The sequence below is a fragment of the Pezoporus flaviventris genome, unplaced genomic scaffold (assembly GCF_033815535.1).
Source record: "Pezoporus flaviventris isolate CSIRO_AGI_PZ_B2104156 unplaced genomic scaffold, CSIRO_AGI_Pfla_v1 ptg000023l, whole genome shotgun sequence".
Taxonomy (NCBI): Eukaryota; Metazoa; Chordata; class Aves; order Psittaciformes; family Psittacidae; genus Pezoporus; species Pezoporus flaviventris.
This window is the reverse complement of record NW_026892571.1, coordinates 6,535,515-6,557,600: the sequence shown is the minus strand read 5'-3', so window position 1 is coordinate 6,557,600 and position 22,086 is coordinate 6,535,515. Positions and strand designations below refer to the sequence as shown.

The 22,086-nt window shown below is 58.1% G+C and overlaps 1 protein-coding gene across 3 annotated transcripts in view; it reads right to left on the bottom strand.

Moving 5' to 3' along the window:
- Positions 1–22,086, bottom strand: part of NDUFA2 (NADH:ubiquinone oxidoreductase subunit A2) — a 346,452-nt gene that overhangs the window by 259,359 nt on the left and 65,007 nt on the right. The window contains exon 4 of one of the 3 annotated variants that reach the window (XM_061456553.1): positions 9,609–9,620. The exons of the other annotated variants lie outside the window; for them this stretch is intronic. The gene's annotated coding sequence lies outside the window, so the exon portion shown is untranslated. Of the gene's footprint in view, positions 1–9,608; positions 9,621–22,086 lie in introns of those variants that run through there. 3 annotated transcript variants of the gene reach the window in all.

Below are 22,086 nucleotides of genomic sequence, written 5' to 3'. Positions count from 1 at the left end.
CAAGAGAATACCTCCCACCTCTTCCCCTGAACCTGTACGAGGAGAGGGGGAGATGCTGGGGCTCCGTGTGACAGTCAGGAACCTCCACCAGCATTCCCTGATGAGCAGCGTGACTTTGCACCCTGCAGCCAGGCTCACTGCGCGCTCCAGGCTCAGGAGCCCTGATCCCGCTGGACCTCGTTGCCTTCCCAAAATCCCTCATGCCCAGCTTTGGAAACTACAAAGGTGTCAACTCCAGCTGAGGCACAGGGAGCCTTGCTGTGTCCTGATGGGATGCGTCAGGGAAAGTGGAAAACCATCTGCCCTCCTCGGAACTGGGAGTGAGGGGAACCACCCCCTAAATTGGGTGAATCCCAGATTTCACCTTCCATTGCTGCTGGCCTGAGGCTTGGAGCCTCACAGGGAGGGATCCGCAGGCATCAACGGCAAGGGGCTGCCCCACAACAGAGCCTTTCCCTTCCCAGCCTCCCATCTCCCGGGGCACCAGTTGCCCATCCCCACCATGGGGACATCCCCGGCTGTGGGGGGGGGCGGCAGAGGCAGAGCGCCCTGTCCCCATGTGGAACAAGGATCCGGCAGAGTTGCCATGGAGATTTTCTCCCTAGCAGATGCTCTGGGCAGGTGCAAGAAGAGGCTCTGCCCCCCTCGCTGTGCGGCACAATGCCAGCCGCATCCTGCAGGAACAGCCTCTGCAACCGCCCGCCTGCCAGCCCTGCAGCCATCACCACCACTGCCATCACTGCCACTGCCGTCACCACCAACACTGCCACCACCACCAACACAGACACCACTGACATGGGGCAGCTGGGACCCCTGCCAGTGCCACCATGGGGAAACTGAGTCAGCCTTCCAAAGCTACCCCAAGCTCTCAGCACCACCTTCTCTGGTCCCAGCCCCATGGGATGGTGGCATATCTGTGGGGCTCCAACCTATCCATGGGGCCCATCAGCTCCCCTGTGCTGTTCTGGTGGCCTTGCCTGCTCTGAGAAGCTGGGTTGCAGGCAGCTCTTCCTCAGTATATCATCGCTGTTGGGGTGTTGGCATGGTCCCACATGGGCAATCACTTAAGCCAGGCTCTCCAGCTTGCTCCCAGGCACTGCTGGCCTCAGGGCATCCCAGCAGGAGTTGGGTGATGCCAGCCCAGGGTTGAAGTCCATTGGTGCAAAAAGGTGCTCCATGGCTCTGAACCCACCCCAGGAGCCCCCAGCTTCCCACCTTTCCTGCTGTACCCAGCACTTGCCCTCTCCCAGTCCCGCCAGCTACTCGCTGTGAGAACACCCATGAAGTTCTCAGTGCTGTGGCATTAGGTACTTCCAAATCCCCCTTCCCTGGCTTTTTCACTAAGGATGCCTGGAAAAACACATCCCTGGTGCTCCCACAGCAAAGCACAGCTCCTCCGGCAGGACCTTTACCAGGAGCTCATTTCAACCCGGGCTCTCCCCAGCCGTGTTTTCCAAGTCCTTGCGCTGCCGGCTGTGGAGCAGCGGGAGGGTTTCGAAAGCGTTACCCACACCATCAAAAGCTGCTCTATGAAGCTGTTTCCGTGGGGAGCAGAAGTCGCCGGTTTGTGTACCTAGAGCAAAGGCTGTGTTTCAAAACACGCTGGGGTCGCTCTCCCACTTGTGCCGAGCACCGGCAGGAGATAATGGAGGCAGTGTTTAGACACCCTCCGACGCTATCGCGGAAATAACGCAATCCTCCTGCAGCTGCACCACGGCCGCGGGCACTCGGGGGGGACCCCGGGCCTGACCGTGCTGGGGGTGTCACTGGGTGAAGCTTCCCAGCTCTATGGGTCAGTGTCCTTCCCGAAGTCCCAAAGGCATTGAGGGTGTCGGGGTGCTGTGCACACATCCTGGCAGCCCCGATCTGTTGCTGTGTGGCCAGTTAGCCAAGGGGGGAGGCTGGCATGGTATCCTTAACACAAGCTCTTGGGGTGCAGGAGAAGTCCCTCAGGGCACTAAGGGATGGAGCTGCAGTGTGCATATCCTGAGGGGCATGTGTGGAACTTCCCAGGGGTCTGCTGGCACAAGGTGCAAGTGTGAAGAGCAGCAGGATGGGGACCTGGCACGGAGTCATGCTCGGGTGAGACTGGGGTGGAGGCAGTGTGGGAGTAGGGTGTAGGATGCTGGGGTTTGGGGCAGGATGATGATGATGTGGGGTAGTGCTGCAGTGCCCACACTGATGCTGCTGCAGTGTGATGATGCAGTGCTTATGCCCACTGTAGTTGTGCCCAGGGCAGCGCAGTGCAACCTGGCACGGTGCCTGCTGAAGGGATGCCCAGCGCAGTGTTCAGTGAGATGCCCAGCATGGCACTGCCCAGTTTGGTGCTGGTGTGCTGCTGCCTGGCATTGTGCCTGGTTCAGTGCCTGATTCAGTGCCTGCTCCAGTGCCCAATTTTTTGCCACCCAGTTCAGTGCCTGGTTGCTTGACCAGTCCACAAACTAGTCTGGTACCCAGTTGGGTGCCTGTCACAGTCCCTAGTTCAGTACCTGGTCCACTGTCTGGTCTAATGCCTATTCCTGTGCCCGGTTTTCCTGTTCGGTATCTGGTTGGGTGCCTTGTGCAGTGCCCATTCCGGTGCTCGGATGTCTGGGGCCCCGGTTTTGCCCGTTTTTCGCCGGTTCTTCACCGCTCCGGTGCCCGGTTTTTAGCCCGCTTTTCACGCGGTCCCGGCTGCTCTCCCTGTTTCTGCCCCGCTCTTTACCCGGTTACCCCCCGGCCCGGTGCCCGCTGTCCGCCCGGCGGTGCGGCTCCGCGGCGCGGTCCATGCCGGCTCTTCGGGGCAGCGCGGCGCGGGCGTCGCGCCAGGCGGGGTGTGCGGTGCCACCGCGGGGCTCCCCGGGCCGCCGCCGCCGCCTGACATTGGCTGGAAAGTGGAGCAGCGCGGCGGGGACGGTCGATGCGGATCGATCGCGGCGCGGGCGGCACCGCGGCACGGCTCGGCACGGCTCGGCACCGCACCCCCGGGGTCCCCGCTCCGCACCGCCCCGCAGCCCGCTGGGGCTCCCGCCGGACGCGGGGTGAGCAGCCCCCGGGACCGGGCAAGGATGGAACCCAAATTCCCAGCCCCGGGGATGTGCCAGGCCCGGGAGGAGCCATTGAGGAGTTGGGGGGGATCCCCCTGAGACTCAGCAGCGAGTAGTGCAGGGGTGATGCTGCCCTGTCGCCGTGTCCTTGGGACCGAGGATGGGATCAGCACAAAACCAAACGCAGCCTGGGACATCCCCTGGCATTGCAACACCTTCCTCCTGCAGAAGGGACTTTTCATGGAATCGCAGAATCACAAACTGATTTGTGTTGGAAAGGTTTTTAAAGCTCATCCAGTTCCAACCCCCTGCCACGGGCAGGGACACCTTCCACTAGAGCAGCTTGCTCCAAGCCCCTGTGTCCAACCTAGCCTTGAACACTGCCAGGGATGGGGCAGCCACAGCTTCTCTGGGCACCCTGTGCCAGCGCCTCAGCACCCTCACAGGGAAGAGCTTCTGCATAAGATCTCATCTCGATCTCCCCTCGGGCAGGTTAAAGCCATTCCCCCCGTCCTGTCCCTACAGGCCCTTGTCCAAAGCTCCTCTCCAGGTTTCCTGTAGCCCCTTTAGGCACTGGAGCTGCTCTAAGGTCTCCCCTTCAGGAGCCTTCTCTTGTCCAGGCTGAACCAGCCCAGCTCTCTCAGCCTGGCTCCAGAGCAGAGCTACTCCAGCCCTCAGCATCATTTCACTCAGGGTCCCTTCCCTCCACTAAGTCACAGAGCTTATTAAAGCCATAGCTGCAGGACCTATCCCTCCTGCTAGTCTCCTTCCACCACGCTGGTCCTGACAGCTACTTGCAGGTGTCTCCATCACCAGCTTCAAAAAGCTCCACAACCAATGCTGGGACAAGGACTAGGCTGGTTGCGCCCATACAGACCTCCCTTGCTCACCCCATTCCTGCCAGCTCTGTGCATCTGCCATCCCGAGCTGGCAAGGGCTTTGCTCCGACTGCTGCTTTCAGGCTGCTGCACGGGGAAATGTTGCCCAAAGTTTCCTTCCTGGCATCAGGGAAACCTTTTTCAGTACAGGAAACCAGCAAGGCTGGCTTGCAGTGTTCATGCGCCACAGCCAGCACATCCCAGGGATGGATGGATGTGTCTCTGCCCTTTATCTTTCCCAGCCAGTGCAGGATTTTCAGGGCCAGGGCCACAGCAGGGGTGTCAAAATGACAGCACTGGGCATCACAGCAGCACGTCCCTGTCTGCATGGGAGCAGGATGATGGGTGTTCCCCGGTGCTGCAGCAAGGATTGCTGCTTTTTCCATGAGTGCCTTTGATTAGTTCATACAATCAGACTGGTTTGGGTTGAAGGGACCTTAAATCTCACCCAGTTCCAACCCCCTGCCACAGGCCGGGACACCTTCCACTAGAGCAGCTTGCTTCAAACCCCTGTGTCCAGCCTGGCCTTGAACACTGCCAGGGATGGGGCAGCCACAGCTTCTCTGGGCACCCTGTGCCAGCGCCTCAGCACCCTCACAGGGAAGAGCTTCTGCCTAAGAGCTCATCTCAATCTCCCCTCTGGCAGGTTAAAGTCATTCCCCTTGTCCTGTCCCTACGGGCCCTTGTCCAAAGCCCCTCTCCAGGTTTCTTGTCAGTGAGCTTTAGATCTTGGAACACTGTTAGAAGCCACTGGGTGACAGTGAGACCAGAGTTCCACCAGGTTTAGCTCGTGTCTGACAGTGATTTTAATCACAATGCCAAAGGATCCTCTTTCCAGGCACCCCGGGGGAGGCTGATCATCCACTGGATGTGGGGGGGGAGCATTTAGAATCAGGGGACTGAAAAGACTTGGTAAGAAAGAGGAAAATGTGCTGAATAAAACGCTAAACTGGGTTCCCGGGTTTGTTCACCTTCTGCCCCTGTGGCTGGAGGAGGTTACACTGTGCCTGCAGCACCTTGGCATCGGGGAACATCATTCCCTGATGATGCTCTCATCATGCACAGGCCCATCCATCCTTCACCAATCTATTTCCTTTTTTAAAGAAGGAAAATTCCCTGCATTTGGCAACTCCTGCCTTCACCGAGTCAGAATTTCACAGCTATTTAACACCTGGTTACAGCTCTTGCAGCAGAACCGATGATGCTCCACGCTCTGTGTGGTGGGATCTCACCCCTTCCCGCAGGCAGGGACCGGCCTTATTTATTCCTCCTTTCCCAGGCAGAGTTTAAAGCAGGAGGAGCTTTGAGTGACTTCATGGCAGGGGTTCCCTGTCCCTGCCTGCTCTGTGGAGGCCCAGCTCTTCCCCAGCTCACACCCAGTGCCACCACTAACCCCGTCCAGCTGCCATTGTGCCCGGGTGGGAATCGACTTAAGTCCTTAAACCCCAAGAGTTAATCAAAGTGCTTTGAATATGTAAATGCTGAGTATTGTTTATCATTGCCTAGAGCTGATACAGCAGTTTTCCTGCTCAAAGCCCCGTTCAGATGGTAGCTCATGAAAATTCACACCAGCCTCCCAAATAGGTGATGGGGATTATTGCCGCCCAGTCATCCAGAGGAGCAGAGGAAGAGCCATGGAGCAATGTTCCCCGTGTCAGCAGGAATGGGAGGAGGTGGTGGTCTGTCCCGTCTGTCCCTTGCTCTGTCCGGCCACTTGCCTCATTTCCTCTGGCCTGTCCCAGCCTCCAGACAGTGTTTGGTAACGCAGCCAGAGAGCCGGGTGTGACGCTCCCTGGAATACACACACCAGGCTCTGGGCAGATAAAGTGTGCAGGGAAAAGGGGATTTTCCATCAGGCTCTTCTGCAAGATGACCAGCAAGAAGTGCTCTGACAATTGGGGATCTGGGAAGAGAAGGCTCCTTAAGGGCAGACCTTCAAGCAGCTCCAGTGCCTAAAGGGGCTACAGGAAACCTGGAGAGGGGCTTGGGACAAGGGCCTGTAGGGACAGGCCAAGGGGAATGGCTTTAACCTGCCAGAGGGGAGACTGAGATGAGCTCTTAGGCAGAAGCTCTTCCCTGTGAGGGTGCTGAGGCGCTGGCACAGGGTGCCCAGAGAAGCTGTGGCTGCCCCATCCCTGGCAGTGTTCAAGGCCAGGCTGGACACAGGGGCTTGGAGCAAGCTGCTCCAGTGGAAGGTGTCCCTGCCCGTGGCAGGGGTTGGAACTGGATGAGCTTTAAGCTCCCTCCAACACAAACCAGTCTGGGATTCTATGAGTTGATAAAAGCATGTGCTTGATCAGGGATGTATGAGGGGGGCCTGGGAGTGCAGGGGAATGAGAGGACTGCACACCCCATGGGAGGACAATGCCTTTGGAGGTGAATCGTGGAGCTGGTCCTGCAGGGCTCCCTGGGCCCATGCACCATAAGCCAGGGCTTGCTTCCTGCCCTCATCCTGGCAGTGGCTGGCTGGGATGGGGGCATGGAATCAAGTCCTCATCACTCAGCTGCCCCGGGAAGAGCACTGCTGCTCCATGGGGCTGGAGACCACGGCTCACTTCAAACCCATCCCAGGGCTCATCCCACGGCTCTTCCCACCAGGCTCCCGTGGGTCAACGTTGACGCCAGCGCCTGGAAGAGTTTGTTGCCGTCATCCCAAGCCGGGTGCCTCTGCGGCTGAGGAGATGCCCCAGTTTTGGGTTCCCCTTGTGCAGGGCAACTGACCCTGGAGGCCCAGGGCAGCCTCCTGCATCATGAGCCGTGCCTGCAGCAGAGCTGCCAACCTCAGGGGAGGCTGGGGGACAGCTGGGAGCAGGACGTGTCTCAGCCAGCCAAATTTAATCCTCCTACGTTAGCAAGGCTTAAAATAGGCTCCCTGCAGCATCGATGAGGGTGGTGGAGTTGGCCTACTCCAGCCCTCCCAAGTATTTTGGGGAAGCAGGGATGGTGTACTGCAGACAAGCACAGCTGGGAGGAACTGCGCCGTGCTGCTGGAGCGTCCTTTACAGAACCATCCAGGGAATGAAACACACCTTGTGGCACCTTCACCCCTCCAGCCTCCCCCCATTGTGGGCTTCTCCTCTCAGGGCGCCACCTCCTCCCTTGCTGTTCCTTCATAGCCCTCTCCTGCTGTCTCCCATGGTCAGAGGGCTCCTGCCCTGGCTCCATTTTCCATGCACCTCACTGGGATCACCCCTTCGGGTCAAGCCTGGCTCATGGTTCAGTCTCAGTCCATTTGCTGCTGCTCCAAGGAGAAGTCATGACCCTGTTCATGGCATTTCAGTGGCTCTGGGGGGTTTCTGCCCCAGGGGACCGGCTCCTCTGTGAGCAGAAAGCCAGGCAAGTGATGTTCCTTATGGCGGATGGAGAGCAAAGCCCTTGAAGCAACACAGATATAACACGCTAAAGGAGCCGAGCTGTCAGCTGTGGAGACATGAATGTGTTACCAAGTGGTCATCCTGTAGAAAGACTCCATGTCCTTAGTGTGCTGGATGTCTTCTCAACACAAAATGAAGCCTCCCTCAGGGCCAGCTCCAGCTATTGAGCACAATCCCATGGTGAGGAGCATCCAGGCTTCAATGGGCTTCTGACATTGCTTCTGAGTCCACCAGAGAAATGCTCCTCGGCAGAGCTGAGCTCCTGTGGTCACCACTCAGCTGACTGTGCCTCCTCCCGGGTGCTCCCATCCCCTTAGGAATGGGTAGCAGCACTGATGGGCCAATGGAGGACTTTGTTATTGTCATCTTCAAGCAGGGAAACAACTGGCACTGAGCAGGAGGTGGACAAGTGAATGGATATGAATGTATAGAAAACGCAGGTTAGCACCATGCCCCCTCCATGGGCCATACATGTATCATCCCAGCATGTACCTGACAGTGTGGAAGAGACCTCCTGCTGCAGCCCTGCAGAGCTGAGGCTCTGCCCCCCACGACAGAAGTTCCATCAGGAGTCAGGATCCAAGCCCACAAGGTGTGAAAATGGGAATCTGTTGTTTGGGCAGGTCCCAGCTCCTCCCTGGGCAGGGCAGGGTGATGGCTCCTGCCTGCACCTCGTCCCCCAGAAGCCCACCCTGGGCACGGGTGGAGGGGTGCAGGGGCTTGGTCTATCCCATGGTGGCTCCTGGGGACCAAGCTTCAGTGGGGTCTGTGGGCTGCTGGGGCAGTTCCTAGCCTGGTGTCTGCACTGGCCATGCCCGTGGTCACTGGTGGAGCTCGGTCACTGGAGCTCGGTCCGCAGGGGCAGTGCCCAGCTCCCTGCCTGGATGCTGCTCTCCATCCCCTCCTGGCCCAGGGGCAGGGGCTCCCCTCGGGTTCTGCCCCCCCCCCCCCCCCCGCCTTGCTTCCCAGAGCCCGCGGATGTAAAGAAACCGTTTTCCTGCTCCTCCTCCCCTGTGCAGCCTCCCGTGTGCCCACGCACCAGCTGGACCCCACCACGCTGCTCCCGCCGCCCCTGCCGAGCTCCTGCCTGTGCTGCCTGCACCTCCCTGCCTTCACCGGCAGGGCCGAGCCAGGCCAGCAGGAGCAGCCCCGTCCCCCTTCGTTACCTGTGCCAGGCTCAGAGCTGGTGTTCACCTGCCTGGTGAGAACCTGTGAGCTGCTCCTCTAACAGAGATCTACCTCTGAGCCCTGCAGGACCAACCACTGCTGTGGGCATCCCCTCCAGGGCACCCACCACCCAGCTGAACCCCATCCCTGTGCTTTCCTCTGGCTCCTGGCAGGAGCAGAACTTCCTTGGGAAAGGGTTCAGGGGCAGAGCCGAGGTCCAGAGCCAAAGCCAGGTTGGACACAGGGGCTTGGAGCAAGCTGCTCTAGTGGAAGGTGTCCCTGCCCATGGCAGGGGTTGGAACTGGGTGAGCTTTAAGGTCCCTTCCAACACAAACCAGTCTGGGATTCTGAGTTTATTACTGAGAAGCAGCAGCATGTCCAGTGTTTGATGGCTTGGGGGCAGCAGGCTGAGCACTGCACCGAGCAGTGGCAGGTCTGCTCCTCACCAACTGCACAGCCTCAGTGGTGTCTGTCCATCCATCTGTCCATCTGTCCCTCCTCCAGTCCCCAGCCCCAAGGGGCTCCATACATGGCCCATCACCACGTTTCTCATGGATCTGAAGGACATTATGATGTAATGAGGGACAGAAAGGTGTCTGTGAGAGCTAGAAGCTGGTGAGGGAAGCTAAGGGATAGAGGAGCTCCCTGGATCTTGGGAAAAAGGGAAAGAGTGAGGGTTTCCCCCCAGCAGCAGTAAAGAAGAGGCTACTGGGGCAATAGAGCATTGCTAAGGAGAACCGGGGATGGTGGTTGTTCACAGTTGTCCTCAAATCCCTGCTGGGATAGAACAGTAGCTACCCCAGGATGATGCCAAAACACCACAATCCCCACAGGTACCAGGACTTCCCCTGGCCATGGGTACAGGCAGCATCAACACAGCTGGTAGCACTTGGAATGCTCAGAGGCACCTCAGAATCCACTGCAGGCTGATGGTGGGAGAAACGAGCATTTGGGCAGTATTTTAAAGGAGGGAGTGGAACATCCTTGTCTGTGGCTTAGCCAAATGCAGAGTGGGAAGAAGCACGAGTGGGGCCCGGCTCAGCCGAGAGCTGTGGGGTTTATGCCAGGCCAAATACACGAACCAGGTCCTGTGACCCCGAGGAAGCCGCGTTGCGCTGGAGCCGATGCAAGGGTTGGTAGCAGGAAAGCTGCTGCCAGGACCGGCTTCCGCAAGACTTCCTCTCCCATGGCCCTTCGTTAGGGAATTGGGACGTAACGAGACGAGAGCAGTGGAGAGGAAACGAGCGCCCCGAGAGCCGCCGCTGGGCCCGGGTCGGGGGCTCTGCTCCCCCTCTGCTCTCATTAGGGAGCGGGGAGGAAACGCAGGCTCCAGGCTTGGGAAAGCCTCACAGCACGGATGCATGGAGCAGCCTGGCCAAGGGGGCAGCAGCCCTGGCCACGGAGCAGCTGAGCCGTGGGGCTGGTGGCAGGGAAGGGGAGTGAGTGTGGGGCTGGGGTGCAGTGAGAGCAGGGACAGGGGACAGCAGCACTTGGGCTCCACAGCAGCACGATGGAGGGTTGGCCAAAGAGGCAATGGGCTTGGCACAGGGCATGAGGATAGATCTACATAGGATCAGAATCACAGAATGGTTTCAGGTGGAGGGACCTTCAAATCTCATGCAGTCCAACCCCCTGCAACGAGCAGCGACATCTTCAACTTGTTCGAATTGCCAGAACCACACCCAGCCTGACCTTGAATGTGTCCAGGGGTGGTGCATCCACCACCACTCTGGGCAACCTGTGCCAGTGTTCTACCACCCTCACTGTAAAACATTTCTTCCTCACATCCAGCCTGAACCTCCCCTCTTTTACTTTAAAACCATTACCACATGTCCTGATAAAAAGTTCCTTCCCAGATTTTTTTGTAGCCCCTTTAGGCACTGGGAGCTGCTCTAAGCTCTCCCTGGAGCCTTCTCCAGCCTCAGCACCTCCAGCGGTTCAGCACCCATCGCAGCCATGGGCACTGCAGGAGCCATGGGGCTGATCCCCGCGGAGGATGGGGCTTTGCTCAGAGCCCTCCACTTGCCTCAAGAAGCACCCTCCCACCCCGGCGGGCTGGAGGGGGGTGCTGCAGGATGTTGCTGTATCCAACAACCCCCGGGACCGCGTGGCCTTTGGCCCTCCGGGCTCCAGCCGGGATGCGGCCGGCGCCGTGTGTCAGCTCCAGCTCTAACGTACTGGCAACCGGCTGGGGGAAAGGCTGGAACAGCCCCAGCAGCTCTGGCCACGCTGCCCCCTTCTCCAGCCATTGAGGAGGCTGATCCCCCCCGTGCCCCGTCTCCATTACGCCAAGCCGTGCCGGTGTTCCCAAGCTGAGCAAGCAGGAACCCCTGCCCACCGACCCCAGCTCCCGTCCCCCCGCGGGCAGGGGCAGCGCTTCAGACCTCCGCTATTTTTAATTGCTGTTTCCCAGAAAGGCCGGGGCAGGCTCCGGAGGCGCTTCCAGCCGGGAGCCGGGAAAGCTGGTTCCAGTTAGGCGCCCGCCGCGCTCCCCCCTGGTATTTTTAGCAGGGCTGAAGGCAACGGCCCCGCTCCCGGGTGCCGCGGGGCTCCGGCACCGGCCCTCGCCGGACCCTCGGCCGGGGACGTCTCGGCTGCGTGACTTTATGGCAGCCGGGGGTGTTTGCGCTGGGCTGTTTGGGCAGGACGGGGCTTTCATCTGCGCGCGTCCCGCTGTGCAGCAGGAAGCGCAGAGGGGAGGATGTGAGCGCTGGGCATCCCCGAAGGGCCGCGGCGCGGAGCGGCGGCTCTGGGTTTAATTAAAAGCCATCCGCTGGCAGGGGCGGGAGCGGGGCCTGGGCTTGGACAGGGACAGCAGGGAATGACTCCATGGGAGCGCCGGCACCGCGGCACTGCCTGCGCCTTCTGCCCCACGGCCGGGTTGTGCTCCACGGCCTGGCTCTGCTGCATCCTGCCTCATCCCCTCTCCCCAGGGTCCCCCCCCAAGCCGCAGCTCTGCTGTTCTCAGGTCACCCCATCGATGGCTGTGCCCTCACGGGGAGCCCTCCCCATGCCCAGCCTCAACGAGGTGCCCCAGCTTGGGGGGCAGAGGGCTGGGCCCACACCTCAGCTGCCCTGTCCCCAGAGAGGGCACCCCAAGAGAACACAAGTTCCCAGCTGCCTGCCATGGGTCTTGCCTCCACTGTGACCCCCACCCCTCTGCTATGGGGATCACCCCGTCATGGTGAACCCTAGCTCTCTTCCATGGGTTCACCCTGTTGATGTGACTCCTAACCCTCTTCCATGGGGCTCCCATTGATGTGACCCTCCCCACCCCTCATCCATGAGGCTCATCCCACCACTATGACCTCAACCCTGCTCTATATAGGGCTCACCCCTCTGCCACAACACCATCTTTCCACCATGGGTCTCACCCCATATCCCACATCTCCTCTGGCACAGATTTTAATCTCCACAGCATAACCCCCCCTGATCCCGCTCCGCATCTCCTCACAATAGCCACTTCTCATCAGCTGTATTTTCACCCCATTATTCACTGTGTTGGCCTTCCCAGCCCTGCTGCCCCCAATCCTGCATCAGCCACATCCATCCATCCATCCATCCATCCATCCATCCATCCATCCATCCATCCACCCATCCGGCTTTGCCAGCATTTCAGCTTCAGCCTCCCCTCAGGATTCCTAAACCTGATAAGGGAGGGGGGGTGGATGTGTGTGTGCTGCTTTCAAAGGAGCCGGGTTGACCTTTGCCGCTGCAACGAGAGCTGCATGGAGGGGAAAAAAGATTGGCTGCAGTGGGAGAGGGGGAGCGGGGAGCTGCTGTGGTTTTACAATCCCTAAATAACGCCGGGAGCTGAGCTGTAAACACATGGCAGTGCTGCCGGAGCGTGTCCATGCCCCCCGCTTGAAACCCCGCTCAGAAAACGCTGTGACCTTAAGGAGGAGAAGAAATGAAGAGAAGAAAACAGCTTTTCTCGGGGAAAAAAATACAAGGAATCTCCTGAATTATTTAGCAAACGGTTCCAATAGGACGCGGCTCCACGGCAGACGCCGGCTGCCGGAGCCTGGCCTTGCTTGGAAGATGCCTATCGCTGGGGCCACCGGCGCCACCGCAGCGAAGGGATGAGCAGGGTCCCTGCCCCACTGTCACCCCGAGGGTTGTTGTCACACCCCGATGGACACCAGTGGAAGGGGACATGTTCCCATGCTCAGCCCCTCTGCAATGAGGGGACGTGGGGAGGAGAAACCCACTGGGGCGGTTCTGCCACACTTCATCACCTGCAAAGTCACAGCCCGAACCTTACCTCCTCCTGCAGCCTCAAAGAGTCACCTCTCCCCAGCTCCCTGCTGCATCCCAGCTTCCCCCCTTCCCTTCTCACCTTTGTCTTCCCAATTACGTATTTTTTGGAAGCAACCTCCACTTTGCTTTGCAGAGCAGCAGACAAGCACAACCCTCCCCGTGCCTTTTATGATGCTCAGTTTATTGCCTGGCTGCGCAATTGCCATTTTAATGATGGCCTCTCCCACGGCTTTAATGCACCTCCAGTGCTGGCATTAAAACAAGGCGGGGGGGGGGCGGACACTGGCCCTGGTCTTCAGGAGAATAAACTCCAGCCCCTTTCCTGGTCCTTGCACGAAGTTTTGCCAAATGGATAAGGTGGTTTCTGGTTCCGAAGCGGCAGCGCTGTGCTCTGTTTGGTAACGGAGGCCCTCTGCTGGCACTGGGCTGGCCGTGGAGCCACCGCCGAGGCAGGGAGACACATCCAGCAAGTCCTGGGGACTCAAGTCTGGAGAACCACCTCCAGCGAGCCCTGCGTGGAGAACTGTGCCCTGAGAGCCAAGCCTGGAGAGCCGTGTCCATCAGGCCCAGGGAACCGAGCCTGGAGAGATCATAGAGATAAGCACAGGGAACTGAAACCGAGAGACTGGGAAATTGAGTATGGAGAACTGAGCTCAGCAACATGGGCCTATGGAGCCACAATCAGAGACCTGGGCATGGAGAGATGTACGTGACCAGCCTGGGCAAATGAGCCATCTCCAGTCCTGCTGCATCCAAAGGTGAGTCCCATCCCTGCTGCCTGCGCTGCTCCACCAGCAAGGCCAGTGGCTGTGATCAGTGCTGTGCAAAGCCAGTGGAAGCATCCCAGCCTTTCCCCTGCAGATATCCCAAGGTTGGGAAAAAAACACCATGCATCTGCTCTGGGGAATGGGTTGGGTAGGAAGCTGGAGGGGGCGATGGCAGCTTCACCATGGGACAGTTCCCACCTCATCCTAGATGATGCTGTGCCGTTCACCTCCTCTGGGCACAGAGTCCAGGGCTGACAGCCCCAGTGCTGAGACCCACATGGTTCTGCTCAGCTTTTTGGAAAGACATTTTGGTCCCTGGCTGGGGGGAACCTGCACCCTGCCAGAGGATAAGGGCAGGCCTGAGGCTGGCGATGGGCAGCACAGGCAGGGACCTCAGCTGAGGACATCTGCTTTTGTCAGCAGATTCTTCCTTAGCTTCTGTTTCACCAGTGCCTGGAGCCTGGCCTGGGTTATCAGGGAGATATTAAATTGCTGTTGGAAGCAACACCAGCGAGGCTGAGAAGCCGTGTGTGCTCTTACCTCTTCCCACAAGGTCGAGCCAGCCCCGAGGGACAACGTGTTTGCCGCGTCCTTCCTGTCACCAGGATCACATGTCGGAGCCGAACCCAGCCCTGAGAACATTAAACCCGTGAGCTCGCCTCCCTCCTGAGCACGGGCGCCTCCCGGCCCCAGGGTCCCCCAGCCCGACCGGGGGAACCCAGCAGTGGTGCCAGTGCTGGAGGGATGCCCACCTCCCCCACGGATGGTGTCCATGTGGATGGGATGGAGGAGCTTGGAACCCCAGGGTGCAGCACTGTGTGATGGGGAAGGACCTCTCCATAGGAAGAAGCCACCAGCACTGGCAGGACATGGCCAGCAAAACACTCTGAAGGCCTTCAGCCACATCTCTTCCTGTGACACAAGTTCTTGCTTAGACAAAGGGATGAACAGACACATGGGCAGCCACATTTGTCCATTGCTCACCCTAGGAGATGACCAGGCACATGGGCTGGGTTTCTTCCAGGGCAAGATGAGTCCCGCTGCATCGTCCCTCTGTGGCACAGGGTGCAGACAATGGACAGGCTGTGGTTCTATGATCCCTGGGGCACAGGGTTTCATTGCACCCGTGGGCACAGCCCCGGGGAGCCCCCCAAACTTCCTCTCCCTGCAGCACAGGGACCCACACACATGCCCAGACCCAGCAGCCATCTCCAAGCCCCCCCTGGGGACCACAGGGGCCACAACCAGCCCCGTGTCAGAGCCCTAAGCAGGGTCTGAGGGGCAGCAGGATGCAGGGATGCTCCAGCAGCAGCTGCCGGTGGATGCCGTTGGGCCAGGAGCAGCCAGGCTTTAATTCCAGCCCTGCCCGGTGGAAAACCCCCACCAGAACCAAGCCCATCACAAGCTGGCTGCAGCCAAGAGAGGCGGCAGATAAGAGGCTGGAGCCAGCGCCGAGGCCTCACGGAGATGAAAGGCGGGAGCCGGCCCATCCCCTGCGGACAAAGGAGCTCCTAAAATATTAACGAGGCCCCGTGGCGGCGGGTCCGGCCGTTCCCGCGGGATGCGGGCGCGGCGGGGAGCAGCGCAGGATGCTCATTAATCACGGGCGCTGCCAAACCGGCACCCCGGGAGCTGCAGCGGCTCCAGCCACCGGGGACACCGCCGCCTTCCCACCGAGCCGCGGGGAAGAGCGAGGAGCAGGGGGTGCCGCTGGGGAAGGGTACAGCCTGGCGCACCTCGGGGTGGGCCTGGGGGAAAGCCGGGCAGCTCCACGGTGGGGCATGGAGCAGGGGGGGGCACTGCTTGGGTCTGCGTGGGGTTGATGCAGGCCCCAGGCTGGGGACAGGGTCCCTGCGATGGGGAGCGGGGTGTCCTATGGGAACAGCACAGCCCCAGGGCCACACACACCCTGTGCCCGGCCATCCACACTTCCTGGGGATGCACTCGCCTCCTGACCAGTTCCTATTGCTGGGGACCATAGTGCACACTGGTTAGCCTGGGGATCCTGCCCTGCTGGCTAAAGTGGCTGCTCCAGCAGCTGGGCACACCTCTGTTCCCCCCCCATCCCCATCCCTGCATCCCCCCTGCAAGCAGCCCAAGCCAGCCACAGACCCGGCTCCATCCCCAGCCCTGGCTTTGTATCTCCTGCCTGGGGAGCACTGATGCTCTCAGGGCACCGTGATACGAGCAGCTGGACCCAGCGCCCTATGGACTCAAGGTGAGCTGTGACCCAGTGGCACAACCACCCCTCCAACCTGCCACAGCCAACCCCTTCTCTTCCCACTCCATGGCCCAGCCTGGGCAGAGCAAAGGCCTTTTGGCAGAGGATGTCAGGCTTCTTCCCGCAGGCAAGGGTGATGTTTCTGCTGCTCCAAACCTGCCCCTGGGTGCTAGAGGGGAGGAGGAGTGAGATAATAACAGCTCGGTGGCCAGGTCCGGAAGCAGGTCCGCACGCAGCCGTCAGATGGGGGGATTTGCATAGCACAGATGGCAGCCCAGGAATTTCAAAGCATCCCCCATGCTGCAGCAGCTGAAGGGCTCAGTAGCCCCATGCAGCTGCCAGAGCGAGCTGAGCTGCCCCAGCACCCAGGAATAGGCAGCCAAGTGGAGGACACAGGGCATGCATGGGCACGGGCACAGCATCCTCCCACCACACCCCAGTGCTGCTTCCTATGATCCAGGGTGGGCAGGAGGCCCATGGCGGATAGCAATGGGGATGCAGCAATGCAGGGGGATGTTGGGGCTCCAGCACCCAGCAGTGAGGAGCTGCAGGGAAGGGCTCCACCGAGGGCTGGAGGGCATGACATGCGAGAGACGGCGGGAGCTAAATTTACACCACCACGAAGCGAGCTGCCTCCAAGGAGACGTGATCACAGGCTATAAATACCTGCAAGGAAACAACGGGGACAGAGGCGGTGAATTATTCACAGGCACAAGATGGCAGGACATGGAGCAAGCCAAGCTGGGGAGGGGGGGAGCTGGTGCCATGGGGGAACCCTGAGCCATAGGGGGACCAGGGCCAAGCTGATGCATGTGCCAGGAACCAGCAGCTCTGCAATGTGAGGGCCATGGGAGGATGCAGGACCCCCGCTGCACTCCAGCCTGGTGCTGCAGACCTCAAGCAGATGGTTCATCCATGACACTCCTCAGCACCAGCACCAGGGTGGCCAGGCTGGGGGTGCTCCTGCCAAAAGCAGAATGATGACCGAGTCCAGCATCCCACATCCTGGTGCTGGCTCTGCAAGAGAGAGCTGCAATGAGGTGATGTCCAATGTCTCCTGCACCAGGGGCACCCCATGGCCACCCCTGTGTCAGTCACTCAGTGGGTTCTGCAGAAGGACAAGCTCTCTGCATCCCCAGAGCACACCTGGAAGAGGAGGATTTGAGGCAGTGGAGCATCACAGAGCGCATCTGCTCGTAGAGGAGGAGAGGACTGGTATACCTAATAACAACAACAGCAGCTAGATACCACCACTGTCATAGCAGCTCCCAACAGGAGGGTGCTGCATCCGCTGCCCCGCTGCCCGCCAGGGGTAACCCGGCAGCTCCTTCCCCGGCCTCTGCTGCCCTCCCCTGGCGGCACCGAGAGCTGCGCACTGGGACAGCCCCGGGGAACGCCGCTGGTGGGGGGGATTCCTGGTGCCACAGAGCCATGGGATGGTTTGTGCAGCAAGGGACATTAAAGCTCACCCAGTCCCAACCCCTGCCACAGGCAGGGACACCTTCCACTAGAGCAGCTTGCTCCAAGCCCCTGTGTCCAACCTGGCCTTGAACACTGCCAGGAATGGGGCAGCCACAGCTTCTCTGGGCACCCTGTGCCAGCGCCTCAGCACCCTCACAGGGAAGAGCTTCTGCCTAAGAGCTCATCTCAGTCTCCCCTCTGGCAGGTTAAAGCCATTCCCCTTGGCCTGTCCCTACAGGCCCTTGTCCAAAGCCCCTCTCCAGGTTTCTCGTTGGCCCCTTCAGGCACTGGGAGCTGCCTAAGGAGAAGGGGAGATGCTGGAGCACCCAGTCCTAGCAGCTCCCTGAAGCAGGGATGCTGGGGGTGCTGCTCTGAGCAGCGATGTGGCACTCGGGGGCTGTCTTGTGGGGAGGCTGCTTCCAGCCCCTTGAGTTCGGGGAGTCATGGGGTAAAAATGCCCCTGGAGCTGTGCCACTGGGGAAGCAGGGAGGTGTGAACATAGGAAAAGCAACTTGGCCCTCCCACTGGATGGGGCATTTATCACTTGGGTGTGAGGTGTTGGGCCAGATTTGAGCTTTCCAGCTGTGAGTGAAGCTGGGCACAAAGGGACTCCCAAGTGGGTGGGTGGGTGCTAAGAGCAGGGGGAGGAGAGACAAGGGGAAAGCGGCTGGGGGACAGCAGGGAGGGCTGGCAAAGGCACCAGTGAGCCCAATGCACAGCCTCGGGTGGGTGACAGAAACGGCCCAAACAGGGCTGTAAAGGAGGCCATGGAAGTGCTGCGAGGGCTGGAGCAGCTCTGCTCTGGAGCCAGGCTGAGAGAGCTGGGCTGGGTCAGCCTGGACAAGAGAAGGCTCCTGAAGGGGAGACCTCAGAGCACCTCCAGTGCCTAAAGGGGCTGCAGGAAACCTGGAGAGGGGCTTTGGACAAGGGCCTGTAGGGACAGGACAAGGGGAATGGCTTTAACCTGCCAGAGGGGAGACTGAGATGGGATCTTACTGTTTCATCATTTAAACACCAAGTGTCTGTTTACCTGTTGTACATCATCTCAGACTGCTGCATTTGAATAGTCAACCCCACAATAAAATAAAATCCTCTTGCAAAAGACTGTTGTCCTACAAAATGTCCTGTGTGGATTTGGAGAAATAACTACAGCTTTTTCATCAGCATTTTCCAGGAATTGCAAGTTGAAGCAGCAAGTACCTTATATTGGTATTTCAGGTTACAACAGGACAACGCTTACATGGAGCTTTATACAAGTGATAAATCCATCACTAACTCAGCAACACCAAACACAGCACATGGTGCTGGTGGCTCACCAGGGACTGAGGTGCCCCATCTGGGCTATGCATGAAACCTTTATCTCTGCAGCCAAGCTGCCACTCACACCTTAGATACAGCAAACAGTACGAGTGCAACCCAGAGCAGGCTGTCACCCACCGCTCCGCATCACCCTACTCACCCACCTTCAACTGCTCTGCTCCATTCCATTCATTACCCTGAAAATCTGAGCTCTTGTCCTGGAAGGTGTCAGCCAAGGGGGTTAAAAAAGAAGAAAGGGGGCAAATCAGGAAATCCATGCACAGAATTAATAGGAAGACATTGATCAGAGATTTGGGAGCATCTTTCCTCCAGCTGAGCTGGAGGCAAGTCAACATAAGGCCACGAGGCACAGTGATGTCTTTCTGCTGGTACCAAGCTGTTCCTCTGCTCACCAGGAGCCCAGCAGGACACGCAGTCCCTGGGCCTGCTCCCGGGGGAGGTGTGAAGGACACACGATGCTCTGCAGAGCTGCCCAAGCCCACACTGAGCCAGCAGCACACAGGCCTCCCAAGCAGCCACTCACCCCAAGGAGCTTCGAGACCCGACTCTGTGACAATGAAATTGAAACAGTCTCACACAGAAAGGGGGGATGCTGAGAGGCACAAACACAATAAAGTGAACCCTATGAATGCTACATCAGAGGCAGAGCAAGTCACAAGGGCGTCACAAGCTGAGCAGTCAAGGGCTCAGGCTTCCTCTGATGCCACGCACACCTCATGCTCTTGCACCAAAGCTGATCCCAGCTTTACAGAGCCCACAGCAAGCCACTGGACTCAAGGACACAGGTGCTGGTAGCAGCTTGCCATGAAATCAGAGCAGCAGCAAGCTTGCCATTAAACCACAGCATCCAACTAGGAAGAAGGACAGCACTGGGCCTGGCAAGAGCTTTGGAGGAAGCTAAAGAACCAAGATGAAGACCACTGGAGATGGCTGAGCAGAGCACAGGTGCAGAACTGGAGCATGGGAGAAGGAAGTAGCCACAAGAAGGAAGAGCACACAATGAGCAAAACAGTAACGGATAAAAGGCAGAGGTAAAGCAAAAAAAGCAATCAAGCCACAGTAAGTGTAAGGGAATTATTTAATGATCCAACTGCAACACATTACAGCAGTACAGGCAGTGTTAGCAGAGATCTCATCACACACACTTCCAGGCGAGGGCAGGACATGGCTGCAGGAATCCCAAAGCCTCCCATTGCTGTTACTCATGCAGGGGTTGGTCCCCATAGACATAGAAAGCTGGATGGCAGGTTCTGTCCTGCTTTTAACCTCCCATTAGGTGCCCCCAACATACTTCTTGTCCCTGCGCATTCCTGTAGGGAACAGCTTCTGCCAATCCCCAAAACAGTAAAGATGCCAACTCTGATCACAGACTTGCTCTAATCTACACAAAGGAGTCAAGCGATGGAAAGAATAAAGGGCAGGGGGGGGGATGAAAGTCTTCTCTAGCTGTGGGAGATGGAGGGACGCTTCCCTAGTGCTGCAGGGATGAACACAACTGCTCCCAAGGTATTGGAAGAGGACAGCCTTCCTTCTGCTCAGATACACCATGGGGCTTCCCTTCTTGAGGGGCTGGATTCCAAGCAGATAGGCCCGGAGCTCCACCACAGAGAGAGGAAGTGCTGAGCACCCTCCAAGATGTTTTGTTACCCCGGTTCTTCAGAGCAAGGTGCACAGGAGCTCAGTTTTAACTGCTTTGAGCAGCATATCCCTGCACCTCCCCTGTGCCCAGGTCTTCTGCCACATTCTCCCCAGCGAGAGCTGCTCAGGGCACAAGGAAATGCACCTTTACCTGGTCAAAGCTTCCCAGTGTCCTTCCTTTAGGCCTCCAATCATCCGAAGATCAGGACTGGGGACAACTCTAAAGCCTCTCTGCTGCTGCGAGCAACAAGATGATGACCGAGATCATCAGAAAACGCAGCCAGGGAGTTCTGCTGGTGACTGAAACTCCTGAAAGCAGGGAGAGCCATGGCCTTCAGTGGCAGAGAGGTCACAAGGGGCTTTACTGAGCAAAATCACATTCAGCTTAGTCCTACTGGTTTTCTACCTCATTCAGTGTGTGCAGACTGAACAGGAGTCTGTAGACTCTTCAGTATGCATCTTGCTTGAAAGCACTGGCATAGCATAAATAATCACTCCTATGCTGCCAAAAAGCTCTGACAGAAATGCAGCAACACATACTACTGGAGCACAAGCTACATGCTTCAAGCACAGTAATTAGGTCTCCAGTACTGCATCAGCTCCATCCTGGTCTGTAAGTCCACAGACATTGGGCCCTGAGGCATTGCAGGGGTCAAGCCAATTGGTAACTCCTACGCCCTGATGAGAGGCTTCTAGCAGTAACAGGGAGTGTAGCAATAGGACATGAGGGAATGGGTTCAAACTCTCACAGGAAAGGTTTAGGTTGAATCTTAGGCAGAAGCTCTTCCCTGTGAGGGTGCTGAGGCGCTGGCACAGGGTGCCCAGAGAAGCTGTGGCTGCCCCATCCCTGGCAGTGTTCAAGGCCAGGTTGCATAGGGCTTGGAGCAAGCTGCTCTAGTGGAAGGTGTCCCTGCCCATGGCAGGGGGTTTATCTAGGTCATCTTAAGGCCCTTTCCAACCCAAAGCATTCTATGACTCTAATACACAAGCACAGCACACATAGCAGCCCCTGAAGACTCCAATTACAGGAAGTACCCACTGCACTGGGTGTCTGGGCTCCGGAGGCAGAGCTCATGGAGCATCTACACATGGCACAGCTCACCAACATGGAATTATTCATCCTCTGGTTCCCTCTGCTGCAGCTGATGAACACAAGGAACATCCAGACACAAGATTTCAGTGTGACAGCACTGCCAGAGCTGGGGCATTCTAAGCAGCCTAGCACTGTTACCTTTCTTAACTAAAACACATTTGTTTAGCACGATAGGAAACAAGGGAAAACTGAATGTACAATCTACATCCCTGAAAGTCCCAGGGCACAGAGAGCTGGGCAAAGTGAAGCAGTTCACTTAAAGTATTAAAGTCAAATCAAAAATGGGCAGGGACTGAAAGAGTTCCTGACAAGCTCAGAGGTCCCAGCAAGGTAACAACCAGAGCCCTTGGCTTCTTGGGCTGTTTTACATTAGAACACACACAATGGTTTCAAAAGAGCACATTTCTAGTCCCAGAAAAGGATAAGCTTAATGCTTTAAGTCAGATCCTAGGGGAAAAAGGCTCCTTCATGTATTTCACAGTCCAGCTCAAGAGGTAAGCCCACACAAGAGACAGCAGCACCACATCACCAGACTTGCTTCAACTGTTCCACAACCTTGGTCATGCCAACAGCAAGGGAGCCAGAACTATTTAAACACTTCATTCCACATGTGAAACAACACATGTGATCCCAACACAGGCAGATGAGTCCATACACGATCCAAGCTGAAGGTGTAACATTCAGCACTCCAGTTTCATGTATGGCTGTATTACCTTCCCATCACCCAGCATCTCTGACTTCTTGCCCCACCAGAACAGAAGCAACCATGTCTAGTGGAAGGTGTCCCTGCCTGTGGCAGGGGGTTGGAACTGGGTAAGCTTTAAAGTCCCTTCCAACCCAGACCACTCTTGTAACTATGAAACCACCATCCTCAACTTCCG